We start from the raw sequence: 21,759 nt of genomic DNA on the forward strand, positions 1-21,759 counted from the left end.
GCGGCCTACAATGTGAAAACTCTGCTCCACCACAAACCCTCCTAACATCTGGCTTCTCAGCTGGTTGGTCCACAAGGGTGGTCCACGAAAGGACACCACTACAGGTCCCCAAGGGTGAGGAAATCAATGCTCCTCTCTCAAAAGCAGACTTACACCAAAGCTACCTTTACTGAAAGCCAACACAAGCATCTGAGGTGGTCGAACACCTGAAAGACAACGGTCCTGTGACCTGGCCCAGAAGCAGCCCTGTGGTGAACAGTGATATTCTCATGTCTGTCATACTCCTTGATATATTAAGTTTGACTCCTGTCATCCCCAGGCCATGTGAAAAATGTTTTTTACTGTTTATTTTTGTGATGGGTCATGAATGCTTCTTCTACAATGACACTAAAATCAACAAAAAGGACAAAACTAGGAACCATGGCTCCAAAGGAGGTTTTTTCCTGACTCAAATCCTCACAAGGCAAGTTTACTGCTGGTCAGGTCCTGATTATAAAAGCAGTGGGAAAGGGGCGGGATTGGGGCTGCTGATTTAACCGATAGCTTTACAAGTGTGTTTCCTGTCACGTAACAGCAATGGCCCTTCACGTCTTTTCGCTCACAAAGGAAAAAAACAAAACAGAAAATGAAAACTGAATTCTCAGCCTGGATTTCACATGATTTTTCACAGAAACTGACTTCATCACTTAACAAAAAAAGCCATAAGCTCAAAGGTCTGGGAGTTAGTCATGATAAAGTTCTACTCATGCATAGTTATGAAACAGGAGGAGCACCTTACCTTCTCACCTAAAGCTTTACTGCATGAAGTTTACAGCCACATTTCAGTGAAAACTTCCATATTGAGATTTGTTACATATGCAGGCATAAATCCCTGGCAACAAACATCACGTTTAAATCCAAAGCCTTCTGGCAGAGAAATAAGTAATACCTCTTGACAAAAGTTGTCCCTCTCCTTCTTATCAGAGCCCTCATTTCAGTAACGTCAAAACTTCTAGAAAATTTGTTATGGAAAGTCAGAGAGAATCAAGGAAAATGCAGAAACCAATAAACAATTATATGTGTTTGGGCCATCTGCTCAAACCAATTTAATCTTTTATCACCACAAAGATGTGCGGTCCTGGTTTGTTTACCTCTCTCTTTTCAGTGGTAAGTTTAGAACACAAAAGCAACTAAATGAAGACAAAATCCTATGGATTCAACACAGGCATGTAACCAATGACTAAAATTTTAAAACAACATTGCCTGCAATTTGATTCATAATCGCAGAAACCAGACTCTTCAAATAATCAACTCTTCTAGCAAACAATAAATACAAAGCTTCTTCCCAGCATATGTAATAATTAAAACGTGATTCTAATAGTTTTCCCTTGTATGAGAACAGACTAGATGAGGGCATCCCAAAGCATATTCTATGAAACCCTGGCCTAAGAGAGGCTATGAAAAAAAAAAAAAGAATTCCAAAGTCAGCTAAATTTGGGAAACAACATACATCACTCTCCCCTCTACAATGCCTATCAGCTTATAAAGGCTCTGAGAAGTCCCTCACTAAAGAAACCTATTACATTTTACTTCACCTAGCATTCTTTTAAATAACACATGTTAACATACTGCAAAACTAGTACTTCAAAAACTTGGTAAGAAATGCCAAGTTAGACTGTATTACCTATACCATCATCTACGTTTGGTCAGAAACTTCTAATGCTCATAATAACCAGTCTCTTCTCTTTCCGGTCACATGGGTAGATTACACTTGCCTGCTCCCCCCTGCAGCTGGGCAAGGTCGTGTGACTAGTTCTGGTCACTGACTTATAGGACCCATCAGCCAGAGTTCCTAAGGGAGAAAAACATGGGGGAGAGACCCCTGCCATCCTATGATGGACATAAAATATGAATGAGGAATGCACTTCTGTGGGTTTAACCCACTGAGATTTTGGAGATGTTTGTTACTGCAGCACCAGCCTAACCTGCCTGATATGCTATGGAGGTAAATTTTCTTAAATAAGTCAATATAAATTGACTAAAGTGACAATATAAATTGAAGTGAGAAAATAAATGTAGAGATAGAAATATCTGAAGGATGGGGAGATAGATAGTACAATAAGCATACAACAAGGATGCATCTTTAAGAAGGCCACTTTGGTCTATAGAATCTTAAAGATCTAAAGATCAGTGAGCTAAAACTAAATGCCATGGTATGGACTATTTGAACTGGCCAAGTTTAGCCTGTTTGCAGTTTAGTTTGTTGGCACGGGTGGGCAGTGAGGGTAGCAACAACACTTACCGAGTGCCTATAATGTGCCAGACCCTGAGAAACAAAGTGTACAGATTGCTGCTTTTAATCTTGACAATGTGATAGTTGGTAGATGATAACTGTTGGCATCATCTCCCTTTCACATGAGAAAACCAAAATTCTATTACATAATTCGTCTAAGATCATACCACCAATAAACAGCTTTCATATAACTATACCTGTCTACATTCTTTTTATTACACCGTTAGTCTGAATTAGTAGAAACACCTGAACTATGAAATTTTTTAAAAAATAGTTTGGAGTGTCATTACTCTAATGCACTTTTGTAAGAATGTGAAAGTATTGTAGAATCAAAAGGGGGCAAACTTTGGCCAAACGGAAGACCTGGAGCTTTTAAAGAATAAACAGGATGTTCTTGTAATTAACATACTAATTGCTTGCAATGGATAACATTCACTTTTCCAAAAAAAGTTTATCTTTTTAAATTATAAAACACATACTGATTGTAGAACACTGGAAAATACAGAAAAGCACGGAGACAAAAATAAAAATCACAAGTAATCCTACCACTCTCTCCCAAAATTAATATTTGGAGTATTTTCTTATTTCTTTTTCTTTGTTTTTGTACATAGTTGAGATCATACCATTTATATAATCCTGTGTTCTGCTTTTTTCCCCTTATTTTAAAAACTTTTCTCTGTTATTAGGTTTTCAATAATAATAATATTTTTATCAGTATAATAATAACTAATAGTTATATATTTGCCAGGTATTAGACTAATCACTTTACTTACGTTAACATATGTAATCCTGACAATAACTCTCTAAGGCCTGTATTACAATTGCGCCCATCTTACAGACGAGGAAACTGAGACAGAGTAGGGTTAATGACTTGCCCAAGGTCACAGAGTGAATCCATGGGAGAGTCGGGATCCAGACCCAGGCAGCCCCTGGGTGAGCACTCTTAACCACTATATTGCACTGCCTCCATAATAGTCCTTCCTCTAACCTACCAACGATGGACATTTGGGTTGTTACCAATTTTTTTTCTATTACAGTAATAATGTTAACAATAAACATCTTTATAGGCATCTGAAGCAATATTTTATCTAAACCTATTCAGACAGCAAAACTGTTACCATTTTAACAAGTTCAATTTATTTTCAGCTAGCTGACCACAGCTGTAGAAACATCTAAGACAGCTAGCATTTCATAAACCAACTCACTGCTCCACCTACCCCTGGTATGAACTTCCACGTGGTCCTCACCTGTCCACCCCACTGCCATCTGCAGCAGATTTCTGTAACGTTTCCATCTGCCTTCACACGGCACAAAGAGCCAATTAAAACCCTGGGTCTGTTCTGTGTGTCCCCCAACATATATAAGCAAATTCCGTAAATTTTTATGTCTGGAATATTTTAAATGCTAACCTTATTTGTCCCTAGTCTTATAAGCTTGTGGCAACACAAGGCATACAAAGAGAGATACTATGCTATATGCATGTATAAAATTAAAATGAATGATTTTCTAATTTAGACAATAATCCAGAAAAGGGATATTCAAGTATTTTACTTTTTGCCTGCTTTTCACTGCTTACACTGAATGACTGAACTCTCTTGCAAGATTAAAAGAATGGTCTGAGATGAAAATAACCCAAAATCAAGTTTCACAAGCAGATCAGATAATGGTGTGTTAAGTAAAAAGGGGACTGGTTGGTGGCTCTGGCTCACGGTTCACACCTTCTGAATTCAACTTACCAGCATGGCTATCCACGAGTATGTTTTAAAAAACAGGGTATGTGTAAAAGAAGGGAAAGGCAAAAGCATAATTTAAAAAGTTTAGAAATCATAAAGAAATTTTCCAATACATCAACCATACCACATAGAGAAGTCATTTGCCATTTAAGAATGAAAAAGATCAATACTTCTCAGAAGCTAAGTATCTCCACATTTTCTACAAAATATTTTTCATGTTGTAAAAAAAACAAAATGTTTTTTTACAGATTCTGAAAACACACCTAGAAAAGTAACCTTAACTTTACTGACCAAAGACCTAATAATTAGAAACTATAAATCTCTGTATAAGGTACTTACATAGAGCCAGAAATAATGTTTCCATACAAGGAGAAGCCCTCTGAAATACATGTAAGATACGAAAAGTGGCAAAGCAAAATTCAAAATATTATAGATCTGCAGACAGCAAAATAAAAGAAACAAAGCCATTTGCGGGGCACTCTAAAAAGCTTAAAATTATTGCAATTAGTCCAAGTCCAAACTTCTAACAGACTTTAGAGGATAATTAAGATATCTGTTAATACCAACTTTCAGAAAATTCTTACTAGGAACTTGGTTTGTATATAAGCGCTTTAAGATAAAGTTCTCACTGTTTTCCTGTTACAGTTAACATCTAAATCCTCTGTTCTTATTTTAGTTCCACTCAGTAATCCAAATACTGCATTTTTAAAGATTTCATCTTCACAGAACCCAAACTAACAGGTTCTTTGGATTATCCCCACAGGCAGCGCCCGCCTCCACCCAGCCACCCAACCCACCACCCCCACCGGCCTGTTCATGTCCCCATCAGGCTCCCAGCGCCCCGCACGGGACTCCTCCTAAAGACTGCACAGCCCCGCCCCCCCCCACCTTGTTTCTACCGTGCTGATTTAAAAAAACAAGCCTTGCAATTAAAAACAATTTTGAAAGACCACAGTCAGGAAGTAAATCAATTACACACAAGAATCAAGTACTGCAGACAAATGGCCAATGACACGAAGTCAAAAAGTGAGTAAGCGAAGAAAAAAACAAGATTTTGCATGACAGTAACCAAATGCCTTTTATTCTGCTTCTACAATGTTTTGGCATCCAACCATCAATAATTCATATACAAATGACAGTCAGATATATAAAATATAGGACTTTTTTTTTAAACCTTCAGGGCCCCAATTTTCATTCAAACCACAAAGACTGCATATTTTGCAGTGAGTGGAGTAGGTAGGGCAGGGGAACCTCCACGTGAAGTCTGGCAGAACGCATTACTCATTAGTCCAGGTAAAACCATGCAAGATTTGATGTTACACAGAAGTGTTTTCTTCCATATAGTCACAAGATTTAAGATCACTGGAACAAAAAGATAAATAAATAAAAATAAACCTTGCTAAAGAGGAAAGCCACCACCTCTATTCCAATTCTTTGCTCAAGTGAAATGACAAGTTTCAAGATATTTTGTTAAACTGTAGCTATTTTAAGGCAGGACAAAGCTGCATCGGTGCTTGTCACACAGCTTGCTCCCAATCTCTTGGCAGTTCTCCAACACATTCTAATTTTTTATGCACAGCCTTGCTGGAATCTCACCCCACTTATCTCTAAAGACACACTAAGTAAGATGTTGCCACATTACACAACCAACCTGCCATTTATTCCCATCCGTTCACTTTGAACAATGTCTGACTAAAAAAAAAAAAAAAAATCAGAGCACCATCTGTGTGGATGCAGCTTAATCCAAATGATCCAATTCACATGGGTCCCCAAAACGAGTATCAGAATACTGTTCAAACCGGGAGGAAATGCTGTGTGTCAGTGCCCAGAGAAAGGCTGAATACTCACCAACCAAGGAAGAACTGATACAGAGGGAAAAAAACAAGATCAAATCCTGACTACAGATGCTAGACCCTAGTCATGCAGCCACTGCCTACATTTTGAGGCAGATTATTAATCAGGGTGTATTTTAAAGGATAAACTCAGGATTTAATGAGTCCCATTACCTCCCTGAAAAGAACGATTTAACATAGCATTACATCCTCTAAGTCAATGTACTCTCTAATTGTTAATATTTGGCCAAAAAAAAAGTCCTCTTCAAAAACAAACTGGAATGGTTAACCACATGCTGTTACATTCCATTCTTGCTAAAAAAATATATTTAATTAGCACATTTGCTCCTCATGGTCTGCACAGCTGCACAACATTCCAGTGATGGGCCAGCTATCGATACACTCTTTACATTAAAAAACTACTGACTTCAAAAGTTGAGAAGACTGAGAAGCAGTTCTCAAGCATGACCCACTAAAGATATATTTATTTCATGTGAACAAGTTTCCTTTAACAAGGGTATAGTTCAAAGGAAAATATATTATAATTAAGAATAAAATATTCATGCAAACATACCCTAACAAAATCATTCTTCAGAGCTGGAAATATATATATATATATATTTATATATATCAATATATATAAAATTCAACTTAGAGACAAGAACAGTCTTCCTCAGGAACAAGACAATAAATTAGCCTGCTGTCTAATTAAACTTTCACCCTTTCTGAATCAAAGATTTTTAGAACTAGGATGAAAGCTGATGTTCTTAATGTCAGGAACACATACTTAAAAAGCAAAGCAAGCCTTTCGAAATGAGAAATCATCCTGATTATCAGGGAAATTCAGGAATTCTTCTGGCAGTGGGTGTTGATTTAAAAACAAACAAACAGACCAAAAAAAAAAAACCCCAAAAAACAAAAAAAACCTACCTTAAAGAATAAAACACAAAGTGTGCACTGGTTTCTCTTCTGCTCAAATGGCACACAAATGTCTCTGCTCCAGGATCAGGGTGCTTCTTCCACTCCGTCCCAGGAGATAAGTCGGGTATTTAAGGGCAGCTGGCAGCACGGAGCTGTCAGCCTCGCTGTGAGAAGGACCAGGCCCCTTTCAGAGAAGTTACCCAACTGATACCTCTAACCACTCGCCTCCTAAAATAGAGACAGGTGTGCTCATCCAGTCAAAGGTCCAGATAAGGCTACATTCAAGCCTCCTACACTCCCTAACCTGGGGCACCGAGACCAGACACTGGGCACTGTCTCAGCTCAGTGCCTCCCCAGGTGCCAAGACTCAACGTTTGCAGCTGCCTGTAGGTCAAGATGAGATCCCTCCCTACTCCAGGCTTCAGTCAACCCAGGCACATTAACCAGCAAACATTTCCCTTGATGGGTTTTGGCCACCCTCAAAGAGAATGACTCCCACCAGGTTGGGAGTTTCTGAACAATCCCTCATTTGGAGAGAGGAAGTCCAGAGTGTACCTGAGCTCCATCACCCAACCCTGCTCCATCCATCACCCAGCCCAGCTCCATCCACCACCAGGCCCAGCTCAGATTTCCCCTCTAAACTGTGCAAGGTGCCACCACTGGCCTTAGTGTTTAAACCTGGGAAGAAGATCATTTGCCATTTTTTTCCTTGTGGCCAACTAACCCAAGTGAGACCAGTAACAACCACAAAGTACCTCACAGAAATTGCTGGCAAGGGCTTTCTTTCTCTTCCAATGAAAAGGTATTTCTCCCCTCTTCCCACTCCCTCTTTCCCTCAGCACATGAAGAAACCATATTAGCACCTTCTTCAGGAAGAGGCCAACTATACTAGAATTAAGGCAACAAAGAAGTGCCAGCAAGTCACCTGTATCACATCCATCCATCTGAGGTCCCATGGCTTAAGAAACTGGTTTGCATAATCAAATATGTATATTGCTTTTTCTCCTTGAAATAGATCCCGGATCTGAAGATAGAATTTTAAAGAGTTCAGCTGATACAAATACCCTAGGAAAGCTGAGCTATACTGTATGCTTTCAACAATTACAACCAAATCCAGCCCAGTAAAATTTATTACATTTAAAAGCAGGATTATAATAACCACATCCATTCCATTTGCAACACTTTATAGGGTAGCTGGTTCCAAAAACTCTGAAATCTGAAGACAAAAGTAAAATCAGATGTTGTCCGAAGCATACGGAGATGTCTCTCAGGGAATTAATGCATCTCTGATGGGAATTCCTCTCAAAACAAACAGCACACATTATCTAATGATAGCTTAATTTCTGGTACTTTTCCACTATAAAACAATTTTTTTAAAGAAGAGAAGTATCTACAATAAGCAAATTTGGGATTCTCTCAATCTTTGCCGTTTTCCTTAACACCCCGCCACTGAAACAACTCAGGGAAACCGACAGTATCCATAAGCCACAGTTTTAAATATGGCCAGTAGTAATAAGATACTATGTTCTGTCATGCTACATGTACCAACTGGAAGGGTGATAAACATCAAGGGATTATTCAGACTGTGAAAACCTTACATCTTTAGCTTGAGATTTGAGGACTGACCCTTATTCATGAGACGAACAAATATGTACACAGGGAAAAAGGTTTAAAAGACAAACACCAAAATGATAACTGCATGTCTCTGGGGTCACTGAATGGGGTCAGTGATTTTAATTTTCTTCTTTGTGTTCATTTTTATTTTCCATATGCTCTACAATATTTATTATTTTGGTAATAAATATTATTTTGAAAATTTTGAAATTGTTATGTTATGATTTTATGCTAATTTATACCTTTTTGAAAGTATATATTCTACATAAACTGTTCAGAAAAAACCTAACATACTGTATATAGTAGCAGACACTCAAAAATTCAGGGATTCTAAATGGTGAAGAAAATGAATATTTTAACTTTTAAGATGATTGTTCTCCCTATAAAAGCACTCCTATGCTACAGGTTATAAAATACAACGGAAAATGTTTAAACATCACAGAGAAAAATAATAAGTATTGCCTTAGGGAAGAATCTAGGTTTTTCTTCCCCTTTAAATAAGATAAAAGGGGGGGAAAAAAAAGCCCTAGACCGTGATAAAAGTATGCATTATCCCACCCCAAAGACTCTGTACAGCTGGTGAAGAACACTTGGAAAAATGTGTAGCCCTTGAACATTTAGATTTGGCCTTGAAGCAAACACACCAGGACAAAAATTATCCCTGAAACAGCCATCCAAGAGGGTAGGGAAACAACAAGAAATTTCATCCAGAACCAAAGGCAGTAGCCATTCGAGGCTGGTCTCCGCCCCGATGATGCTTCTGTCAGGCTCCCTTGTGACCCAGTTTCTACATCTTTTCCCACACTCCACGGAAATGGCAAGGCTCTAACAAACTGCACATTTAAATGAGGAATGAAAAAATCTTTTCAAAAGTTCGGCGTTCTTTACACCTTCAGGACTATTAATGCTGCCTTTCTGAAAGCCCTGGTAGAAAAAAATTGAACAGCAGAGGGTATATTTAGCTGATTAATCATTTCACTCATTAGTTTTTATCCAGCTAAAATGACGTTTGTTCTGGTGTTAGGATATTTTTAATAAAGATCAAAAGTTTATTGGTAAGTATTTTCAAAAAATTTGGAATATATGGAGAGATGAAATTAGAACTCCTCCACAATCCCATCACCCAGAGATAACCACTGTTAGGCTAATGAACTTACTAAGCAGAGACATATTTAATTATACAAATTAAACACTGAACATATATATTTCAAAAGAATAAATTCTATTCATATGTCATTCTAAATTTCATCCTATTTCATCTGTTGAGTAAAAAATTCGTAGTTATATTCTGATACAGATTTTACTGCCTAAGTAATGGCTTCAAGTTTATATGTTAAAGATCAGAATCAGCAAGGAACTCTAGGATCCTAGAGCAGAGATGTCAAATGGTTCTTTAGAGTTCACTAAGAATGGAATTATGATGCCTATATACAAGGGCCAATTTTAAAGCAATCTTGAAGTTATAACATCTTACTTTCATATCTCAAAGCACACTTCACCTGAACCCCTCCTCAATCAACCATTTAAAGTTCATGGCAGAAAAAATACAAAATTCCCGAAAGTAAATTAGTTCATTTTTATAAGCTACATTTTACAAAGTACCAATACAGTTGAGGACGTGGACCATAAAACAGAAAGTACTATTTCCTCTCAAACATTTCCCTCACCAGCTAAGGACAAAGTGACTCATTCCTGGGATTCACCTTCCTTCAAAATACTATCTCTATAAAATTCCCCACTTAAAAAGTCTTAAAATAGCCCTTTGTCTCCCTTCATGGTGGAGCTTTCTCAATCACACACATCTCTCTTTCTCATTTATGTGATAGACAGATAAAATAGATATCATTATATACATACATAAATGTCATATATAACATTATATAAGAATTTCTTTTCATAAGAAAAAAGGAAGGGTATCATTAAAATTCATTCCTCCCACTCTTAGCCTGAATATTCCTGAGATGCTGAGAAACCATTAATTGGAAGTAATCTAAATCTGGAGTCATTTTTATTTTAAAATTTTCACTCAGAATTTTTTTTTTAACATCTTTATTGGAGTATAATTGCTTTACAATGGTGTGTTAGTTTCTGCTGTATAACAAAGTGAATCAGTTATACATATACATATATCACCATATCTCCTCCCTCTTGCGTCTCCCTCCCTCCCACCCTCCCTATCCCACCCCTCTACGTGGTCACAAAGCACCGAGCTGATCTCCCTGTGCTATGCGGCTGCTTCCCACTAGCTATCTATTTTACATTTGGTAGTATATATAAGTCCATGCCACTCTCTCACTTCGTCCCAGCTTACCCTTCCCCCTCTCCGTGTCCTCAAGTCCATTCTCTACATCTGTGTCTTTATTCCTGTCCTGCCCCTAGGTTCTTCAGAACGTTTTTTTTTTTTTTTTTTTTTTAAGATTCCATATATATGTGTTAGCATACAGTATTTCACTTGGAATTTTATCTACATTTCTGACCAATACCAATGAAACCTGGTGGTCTAATGGTTACAAAATTAGTTCCAGCAGCAGTGTTTGGGCTTCTACAAGTGAGAACAAATATGTCACAGAATTCCACTGCTCTCGTCACACAAGTGTGCGGTTTGGAAATAATAAAGAAACCTGGTCTTCCCCACTCTTTAAGCTGACCTAGACTAGTGGTGTCTAGCTATCATTCCATTACATCTGAATGCTCTACCCCTCTCAGACCCACACCCTTCAGAAGGTGACTGACAGATGCTGATGTTTTCCCGCTGCTCTAGATAAGTGCAGAGGACAGATATGACAACCCTTCGGACTCTTAAACCATCCCCTAACAATAATCTACAATTGGCCAGGCTTACTTTTTTCATTTCTTGTTTAAAAACTAAATGGTTGATTGCTTTTTTTATTACTTAAAAAATGATCCTCATGGTAGTCTATTATATTATTTACTGTACTCTTCTCTATTTGTAAGATATTTCAAAACTCCAAATGAGAAACATTAAGTCATAGGAATTTCCTTTCATATAAGAAAGGAAATCACCCATCAACCCACCATCCAAAGCAAACCATTAATATTTTAATGTATTTCCTTCCAGTCTTTAATATAACAAAACTGGAGTTATACCATACTGTACAGCTTTGCATACAGATATTTCCACTGAATATTATATTGTTAGCATTTTCCCTTTTCAGTAATACTCTAACAAACCATTATTTTAAGCAGTACGTTGAATTCTATCCTATGCCTGTGCCATAATTTGACTATGCCACATTTGCTTTATCACTATTAATATTGCTAAGAAAATCCCTGCTTAAAAGCCTGTCCTTATTTTTAATTCCTTCTTTAGATTACAGAACTACAAGGGGAATTTCAGCCCAAAAGGCATAAACATTTAAGTTTTCTGTTATATATAAAGGACCCCCTGTTTTCCACTCAGTTTGTATTAATCCAAATATTCTCCCAACACGTGATGCAGAGGCCCAATCTCACAGCATCCCAGAGAGCATTACCTACCAATTTAAGTGGAAAATTAATCTAATTGTTTTAGTTCTTATTTCATATTACTGGTGGGTTTGAACAATTGAATATGGTTATTGGCTTCTATGCTGTCTTCTTTTACAAACTATGTTCCTATCCTTTCCCTAAGCACTAGGGTTTTAGCGTTTTCTTATTTATTAAAAATAAGTATTAATCAGGTTTGCTTTTCCTACTAATGAGACATAAGGACAAGTTTAATATAGACTTAGCATTATTTATCTGCATGATGGTATTGTTTACTGGAATGTATCTTTTCTGAATAAATCAAATTATTTGAAAGGAAGCATAAAAGTGAGAAAAACTAAGCAAAAATTCCACGTTTTATGATAATTAAAATGTATTGTGATGGCACTGGATTATCCCACTTAGCTTTCATAATCCTTTGTGACAGAAACTGTCAATACCACCATTTTGCAGATGAAGATACTGAGGCTCACAGAGAGGTCAAGGCAGCTTGCCCAAGGTCAATTAGCCAGTGCATGGAGTGATAAGGTGGAGTAATTCCAGAGCCCAAGGCTCGGGACTCCTGCATCCAACAGCCTCTCCTCAGCCACCCTAGCCCTGACCTGTCTCCTTCAACTTCTTGAGCATTATCTCCACGAAGGGTTCTGCCAGAACCTCAAATTCAACATGTTTAAACACAAAACTGATTCTCTTCCCAACCAGATATCCACTCTTCCCCTTAACCTGTCTACTTCCGTCATCATGGTGACAACCATGCTCTTTGTCATTATTCGATTCTGAACCCTTTATTTTAGCTCCTTATCCACTCAGGTCCACTCCCATCCAGTCACCCTGCAAATTGTCAGCAAAAGATTGGGTCTTCACAACCTTTCTCCCATCTCTCCCCTCCTCCTCATTCTCTCAGCCTCCACCATCAATTGCTCACTTAATCTCTGGACCTTCACCATCACCTCTTTCCTGTCTCCTTGCTTCTAGTTTCTTCCTGTTCCACTGTGTTTTGAACAACTGCCAAAGTGTTGTGTTACTCAAATACCATCACAGAATTTTAGGTGTACAGGATCTTGAAACCTAAGTGCCAGATCCGATCAGTTGGCAGTTCCTGACTCGAACACTGTATTGAGGGTGTTCCTGGGGCCCCATCTCAGCTCTGCAGAAAGAGCGCCCTGATTGATTTTCTATGCCTCCCAGGGACACAGGGAGTGGTGCCCATGTGCCAGGTTTTAACCCCCACTAGGATTTCATCTAAGTTTTTCATTTGATAAATTTAGATCTGAGACCAGAAAGATTAATGGCTTGCTGAAGTCACACACCTGGTCAATAAAAGAGCTTTACCTTCCGTGTACATATAGAGAGTATATTCTATACGTTAGGAGTATAAAGTCCTTGGATTCAGGAACTAATTCTTATTCAGCTTTAAGCCAGCCCACACCACCATCATCCTAACCCAATGACAAGCCTTGGCTACAGAAGGTACCCAATAGCTATTTACTGCATTAAAAACCATATTGCAAAGTAATCTTAGAGTAGCAGCAAAGGAATAACATTCATATAAGTGCTTCTTGGTAAAAGAACTATAATTACACTACTTTCAAGAACAGGAAACTGAACTGACAAAGGGTTTCCACTAAGTGGTCCTGCACAGCCTGTGTTAATAAATATAAAAATTCCATTGGTAACACAGAATTTAAAAAAATAAAAGAATAATAGCTCTTTTGGCATAAAAATGTTAAGGTAGTTTTGAGAAAGCACTCCAAGAGGGGTCAGTGGCTGGTATAGCTTGGATAGTCCAAAGAGAAAGGAATGGAACCGTTATCAGCTGAACGCCTACTATGTGCCTAGCACTGTACACTGCTATCTCACAACTGTCTGAGGAAGTATTATTATTTCAACTTTACTGATGAGGAAATCGTGATTCCAAGAGTAATGAACTAACCCAAGGACCTAGATGTGACCACATCGCTGGTATACAATAGCATTAGGATTTGAGCCCCGATCTGTTTGACTCTAAAACCCAAGCTCTTTCCAAACTAAGGGAAAATTTTCTGCAACAACATAATCATCCTTACAGACCTTAAAGGACAAAAACTTGATTATGATTCTACTGAAATTATGAGTGACTGTTCATCAAAATAAACCACGAAGAGTTTAAAAAAAAAAAAAAAACACAAACTGGGAGGTAGTTTTTGCAACACATATAATCCACAAGGGATTATTAGGCAATCTACATTAAATCAATCAATAAGAAAAATATCTAAAAGACATACAGACAAAAGACTAAACAAGGACTTAACAAAAGAGGGAACCCAAAAGGTCAATACTATAAATATATACTTAACCTCTATAATCAGGGAAATTGCAAATAAAAAGCACAATGAGGTAACATTTCACAAATATGACTGGACAACATTCTGAAGTCTGGCAAGGTTGTGGAAAAACTATAACATGTGTACACTTCTAATAGGAATATAATCAATACAGTCTCTTTGGCATTATCTAATAAGGTTTGGCATTATCTAGTAAGGTTGATGATGCATATACCCTATGAGCCAGCAAATTTCATTCCTGAGAGAGAGAAAAACAAATAATATGTTTGTGTGCATGTGCATGTATCCCCACATACATAATAAGAGACATGTAGGAGACCCATTCATAGCAGTCATTTTATAATAGCAAAAGAAAAAAAAAAAAACTAAAATCAATCCAAATCTCCATCTACAGTAGAAAGAATAAATAAGCCATGGTGAAATACTACACAGCAGTGAAAATGAATGAACTACAGCAACAAAATGAATGAGTCTCAGGAATATGTTAATCTGAAAGGACAAGTCACAGAAAAATACGTAAAGTGTAATTTCATTTATATAAAGTTCTGAAACATATAAAATAAATAAGAATTTTTAAAAGGATAACCCATAAAGAAGAGCAAGGGAATGATAAACACAAAATTCAGGACCGTGGCTGCTTCAGATGGGATGACAGAGGGGCACATAGGGGACTCTGAATGTATAATAGGTTCTTCTTCTTGAACTAAGTGGTGGCTGCCTGAATGTCCATTGGCTTGTGATTCTGTAATATATCTTTTATGAACATTATTTTGTATATACAAATCACTTAATAAAAAACAACTTTAAGGGAAAAAAATGAACCAGAAGGTCAGGATATTGAATACACCAGGAAAAATAGCTGATGACAGAGAACAAGATGCCAGAGGAGAGCAGAGGTAGTAGAGGGGACCCTATGGTCAGGGGTTTAGCTTCCTGGACTCCAGTTCTGCTATCTCAAAACTAATGCCTTCTTCTAGGGGGGGTGGGGAGTTTGTTTTTTCAACATTAGAGGTGTTTTAGAAAAGAACCTAAAAAATTGATTAATCTAAATAAACATAGTAAATAGAGCTCTTCCACCTAAAGATTACAGAAGAACTTTAAATATTTCTGTATTAAATAACTTACAACACATGCATCAATTTCTTAGTGATGCAAGGGGAAAAAATGTGCTGATACTTCAGCAAAAGACAAAAGTAAGATACTAGTAAGAACCTTTTGATATGGAAGCCTTTTAGCTGAAGGAGCAGAGCAGTTTCTCAATTTAATGTCCATACAGACCACTTAGGGGTCATGTTAAAATGCAAATTTTGATTGGAAAGGACTGAGCCTCTAAGGATTTACATATACAACAAGCTCCCACTTCGTAAGTGATCCTGTCCTGATGTTGCTGGCCCACGAACCTCACCTCACTATGGTAGCAAGAGACATCATGAAAATGCTTTCTCTGGTGATGGTTAAAAATAGAAATATGAGAGTATCTAATTGAGACCGTTTCATTTTCCCCCAAAGTAGAGATTGATGACGTTATTCCTACACTATAAAAACTTGGATACAGGACGCTTGTTATCAGAAAAAAATCAAGAGTACTAAACTAGGTCTTTTGCAAAGAAAAGGTGCTTTGAGAAACAGCAAAGACTGAAAACTTCCAAGAGAACTCCAGGAGAGGTTTTACTCACCTCCACAGACCTAGAGAAATCGCTTTTCCAGCAGGGGTATTAGCCCTTTCCTTATGGAAGAATGGTTTACATTCCCAAAAGTCTCAAAGGAAGAAACCAGGACTACCATAAAGATATTCACAAAACATTAATTAAGGCCTGCTTTTCATGCAGATGTTGGTGGGGGGCCCCACAAAATTAAAGGAGCATCCCATCACTGCATGTAAAAAATATATATGTTGGGCTTTAAAATTCTCTCTAAGAATATGCTACTAAAACGAAAAGCTTATTATCTCAACAAAAACCACACCGAATAATTTCCCCTCATCGTGCCTATGTTTGTTTAGAAGTAGTAAAATCCTCCCATCTCAAAATAGTACTTCTACATGTAAAGTCATACTTTCATACAGCAAGACAAAATAACCACTCACATACTCTTCCAAGGAAACTCTGCCAATGCCAAGTCTCTGCTAAGGATGTGTCACTAGTAGAGTGAGGTCTTGTCGCTTGCTCCTGCAACATCACAGACAGTTGTTACTACTCTCATCCGAGAGATGCTCTTTACCGAAAGCCTGCACAGCAGAAGACGTCCAAGTGACAGCAGTTTCTTCACTGCCCCAGTACTTCTCATTCTCTCTGATGAAGGTTTTGGTCCATCCAGAGCCAACAGAGTTACAAAGAGCTTAACCTAACAGAATTCTGCACCTGGTAAGTCAGAACAGCTAAACTTCCTGTGACATCAACACAGGGTATTTTCTTACAACACAGTAAATCCAAAATGTCTGGATAATCTATGGAAGGAATACTCCCAAACATCATAATGCAACATGATTTTATACAACCAGCACAAAGATTTAGCCCAAATCTAAAAAATTCCACCTTTTAATGGCCCTCTATTACTGAAAATAATGCACATAAACCACACAATCTGCAGTCAATTCTATTCTGCAGAGCCACATAAAATCAAATGCCACTAACTTGGGTTCATTAGAGATTTAAAAAATAAAAGCAGACACACCCTTGCTTTGAAACACTGATCTTCCCTTCCCGTTAACATACTGAAATTCTCTTTTTCACCTATACATTCTAGAAGAGCCTGGGGTGAAATCTGAAATGTATCTCATTTGCCATCCCACACTGAATTGTAGAAGTGGCATTTATAAAGGAAATTCCTTGGGTACTACCCCAGACTAAATAGATGAGGATGCTGGAACATCTCCTTCTGACCAGATACCAGCTACACAGGCCCTGGTGGTCTGCCCTTCACAATCCCCTCCCCAGCCACATCTGCAAAATATATGTATATAAAAAGTACATATATATATAAACAAACAAATGCAATCAGTTACCACCACAATCCCATTATTCATGACTGGAGACTTAACTTGGCTAGCAAAGCCAATCTGAATACCAATTTACCATCAACCATGACACATTTACCAAATAATCCTTAATAAAGAATCCGAATATGTAAACGTATTTGATTACAGAAAAAGCAAACGATGAAAACAAAGCAAATAGAGATTTAAAAAATCATTTTCCATCCATCAAAAACATATATAACTTCTTTTTAAAACAATTTACTGCATGTTAATATTTTTTAAAATGTCTCAGGGACATATGAACTAAAATATATCAATGGTTTCATTTCAAAAAATGGTTTCCTACAGGAAAAATTCATACTCTTAGTATTGATCAAACACAGAGGTACCGTAATGTCGTAGTTGTAAAGCACCAAATAATAAACATCAACTTTCACATATGATGAAATTGATGGAGAGTTGGGTTGTGGTTTACGGATTACGGGTGAAAAGACGCTGCGACTCCCAACACAGACTGCACCACTGCCTCCGCACACCACTGGGCCCGGTCCTCCCGGCAGCCCCTCCCTACGGCTCAGGTCCCGCGGTCGGAGATCAGATTCCGGTCCACAGCCGCAGGCCGACTCCCTCTGCCCGCATTAGCACTGCAGGACACCCCTTCATCCCAGCACGGCCCAACAGGCTAGGCGGGAGGGGGTTACCCAAAGAGAAGACTCCCCCTCCCCCCACTACTAGGTGACCTGGTCCTCCCGACGCCACATCCAGCTGAAGCAGCATGACAAGGTAGAAGCAGCTCCGAGTCTCGGCCAAGGGCAGCCCTGGGCCTGGGTGGGGCCCGGCGGGGGCCGCAGGCGCCGAGTGGCCTTGCCAAGCCCCGCCAGCGAGAACCAGGGGAGGCTGCGATACTGCTGCATTGTGCTGCATCACGGCGAGGGCACCGTGAGCCATCCATCTTGCCAAAAAAATCACATCCCCGTCCAGATAAACCCCACCGAATCCATTTTTCTCCTCCGCCGAAGCACCCCCATACTCGCCCTCTCCTCACTTACTATCTGGCCCGGCTTTTGACTGGAAAAATAACGGACACGGTTTGTGTACCGATGCCCACAACACTCCCCCCTCCCCATCTGACGGCAGGCACTTGGCATCTTTCCTATCACAAAAACAAAGGGAAGGCTCCCCCCAAAAAGAGGGCCGCGGGCGTCGTGTGAGGGCTGATGACCAGAGGGGCTTCCAGCCCACCTCCCCAAAGGCAAGCCCGGAGGGTCCCCGCGCTGGCACAAACCTGTTGAAGAGAGGGTGGCAGGAGCTGAAGGGCGGGCGCCGCGGCGGCTCCGCGACCCGAGGCGGCTCCCGCCCAGCCCTGGGAGAGCGGGGACGGCAGGGAGGGCGGGGGGCGGGCGCGAGGATGGGCGGGGGTGGGGGCGCCGGGCCGCCGCCTCCGTTTCAGCTGCAGCGCGGCGCAGCCGGGACCACGCCTGGCCGCATCCCCCGTACCGTTACGCGCAAAGCCCGGCCCTGTCAACACCGCCCCCGCTCGCCACCAGCCGGGGCTAGAGAGAGGGCACCCGAAAATACACCCTCCCGTCTGCCCACTTCGCAACCACCCCCGCGCCGGGGGCCGCTGCGCCCGGCTGGAGGGAGGAGGCGGCGGAGGCGGGGAAGGAATCGGCCCCAATGCGTCCAGGGATGAGGCTGGGCGGCCGCGGTGCGCACGGCTGCTCTGCGACCGCCTCACTGCGGAGCCCGCCGCCCCCCGCCCCGCACCGCCCGCCCGCGTACTCAGACGCCACTGGAGACCCGGCTCCCCGCGCCGCCCCCGCCCGGGCTCTACAGCTTCCCCGCCCCCACCCCGCTCCCCGGGCGCAGGGCAACGGCGGGACAGCCGCGTCCTCCCGGCCTGGGCCCGCGCCCCTCCTCCCGCCGCCCAGGAGCCAGCCCGGGAGACAGCCCCAGTGAGTTGGCATCTTCCTGCCTCAGGCCCCCTACCTACCTCCCGCGGATAGGGGGGTGGGGGCGCCGGGGTCCCGTCCTCCTCCCGCTCCTCGGCGGCCGGGCGGGTGGGCCGGGAGGCGACTCCGCGGGGCTGTCCGCGGCTGGGGCCGGGGCTCACAGGACGGGACCGGTGGGCGCTGTTGCGCGGGGCTGCGCGCTCGCTCCGGGCGGAGAGGCGGCCGAGGGAGGGACTGGAGGAATCCGCAGCCTGCTCGGCAACAGCTGCACTGATTCCGGGGGTTGGGCGGGAGCGCGGGGCGGGGGGAGGAGGGGAGGGAGCTGCAGGGAGGGGGCGAGGGGCGGGGAGAGGGAGGGCGCGGACGCGGGCAGGCGCCGGGTGCGCGCACACGCGCTCGCGCGCACACGCTCTCTCCCGCACACCCTCCACCCCTCTGCTGCGCTCCTCCCTCCTCGGTTTCCCTCTGCCGCCGGCCCTCCGCGCTCGCCGAGAGACCCGCAGCCGCCCACCCGGCGCCTGCTCCGCTCGCGACCCGAACCTCGGGCGCGTCCACGCTTTCCCCGCGGAGCCTCTGCCCTGGCCCAGCGCCGACCTTGTCCCCTGCCGCGGGGACTGGCCGGGGCTGGCCTGGGCAGGGTGGGCACTGCCGCCGCGCTGTCCGAGCCAAGGGACAATGGGGGCTTTGTCCCCACAGCCGGCAAGGGCCAATTTCATGTTTAATTTGAGGCTAATTCGATTATCGCCATGGAAAAGGGCAGCCTAATTTTCTACGTGACTCGTGCAGCCTCTTTTTGCCCTCGATGTTTGCGTTTGGAACGCAATGGAGAGAGCGTGTTGAGGGAGGCTTTGGAGAGTCGTTTGGTTGTTTAGTTTTAGTTCTAGGTGGTGATGCCTTATAGGTTCTGCCCAGCCTGATGAAGACCGGTGGTGACCTCTCCGTGGGAAACCTGGGCGATGGAGGGAAGGCGGTTGTTCCTCGGCGAAGTCAAGATCTTCCTCCTTTATGAGTGATTTTTCACCCTTTCCCTCGGGGTGGCTGGTAATCGACCCTACAAGTGGTTCGTCCAACTCTTGCCTCTCTCGCCGTGAAGCCGGCTCACTTTAGCCTGATTCGCGTGCCCTTCCCGAGCCACTCCGAGGAAGTGGGGACGTCCCGGGTGCGGTGGAGGCCCCGCGATGGCCTGAGGGCTTGAGTTCTCCCCCTACCCATGTACCGTGAGATGGACACGGGACGTTTCCTCGAGACTTGGCAAGTGCTAGAGCCGATTCTCAACCAGCTTGCCTACCCTCGCAATCCCCGAAGCTATGTAGAAATTCTGGAACCGCCACTGTTGAGGACAAAAGATGGTGTCATCACCAGGACCACGAAAAGAAATGCTCTTTAGAAAACAGCCTGGAGAAACTGACTTTCTGCGTGCTGTGTAAGTGCCCAAAGCGGCACTCTAAGCCTTCAGAGCGAAGAGGGGCCTTCTCCGTGGTTTAAAAAAAGCCCTAAGGCTTTTCTCCTAAAGATCTGACCCTCAATACCTGAATAAAATTTTTTTCAAAAAATAAATAATAATGATGATAATAGTCAAACAGCTAGGATCATGCTTATGTCTCAAATCAGTAGACATGATGGGTTTATATTTTTGTATGTATTTTTCATGAATATTTTAAAATAAAACTAAACAAAATAGTCTCCACAAAGTGAAGATGATTCTTCCTTTTAGGCTTTCGCCATCAGTTTGAATGTTTGACCAAAAGTTTATATTTGATCTATATGAAAAAAATTGAGGAAGGCAAATGATTTAACATTTTTCTCACAAGGTTGATCAACACAGCCAGGTAAACTCTCGAAAGGCAGGGTTCTTTGTTCACTGCTTGTACGTAGCAGGCATTTAAAAGGTACTCAAAAAATATTTGTTGACTTGAACAGAATCAACATGTATGTGGCTGCCCTTATTAGGTAATGCTGGATACCCACTAGAAATAAAAGTTGTTTCCCTTTCACTTATTTTGTGCCAGAGCCCCCAGCACCTCCCCACCCACAGTGTTAATGAAATACCAAAGAAAACAATGGCAGTACTGAGAAATGCCTGTTTAAATTCTTTCAATGTTATTCTGAAATTGTGACTCTTAACTGCTTCCTTTATCACAGATAACAGTACTCGAATAAATCTTCATTTGATGCATGAGTCACCTCCCCTATCCCATTCCACTCCCACTTAGTTTTAAAATTTTCCTTCAAAAAGGAGAGCCACACATAACTTTAGCAAGGTACTTTAGTAAAGTGGCAGTAAGTATTCCAAACATGTGAAAGACAAGGATTCAGAGTTTCACTATAAATACCTGACTAGCAATTTCAAATTCTTACCTTTTGGTGGGGGGCGGGGGGTGGGGGTGGGGGTGGGGGGGGAAGCATCACCCAGGAGAGCTCAGTGTATCACTGACCAAGAAAAATTAACAAGTAAAAAAAAAGTCTAAATCTGGAGAGATTATTGGAGAAGACACATATCTCTGTGGAAAGAAAGAATCTAGAAAAAGAAAAAACTTTAGGCAATAATGATGGTAACTCAAAAGGATTATTCCCAAATATCTCAGAAGCAACTTTGCTGAAGTTTATCCTCACATTAGAATCAAGGTTGATTTAAAGGAACCTTAAAC

At 41.4% G+C, this 21,759-nt stretch overlaps 1 protein-coding gene across 3 annotated transcripts in view; it reads right to left on the reverse strand.

Annotated features, from left to right (window-relative positions):
* The window catches only part of SPTBN1 (spectrin beta, non-erythrocytic 1), a 194,132-nt gene extending 174,748 nt beyond the window's left edge, over positions 1–19,384 (reverse strand). The window contains exons 1-2 of one of the 3 annotated variants that reach the window (XM_082426221.1): positions 19,153–19,384; positions 16,269–16,350 (exon numbers count right to left, since the gene is read on the reverse strand). The gene's annotated coding sequence lies outside the window, so the exon portion shown is untranslated. Of the gene's footprint in view, positions 1–16,268; positions 16,351–18,444; positions 18,580–19,152 lie in introns of those variants that run through there. The other 2 variants (XM_082426220.1, XM_082426222.1) reach the window with 2 other exon arrangements.
* Positions 19,385–21,759: the final 2,375 nt, after the last annotated feature.

Source organism: Balaenoptera physalus (genome assembly GCF_965194825.1).
Source record: "Balaenoptera physalus genome assembly, chromosome: 15".
Lineage (NCBI taxonomy): Eukaryota > Metazoa > Chordata > Mammalia > Artiodactyla > Balaenopteridae > Balaenoptera > Balaenoptera physalus.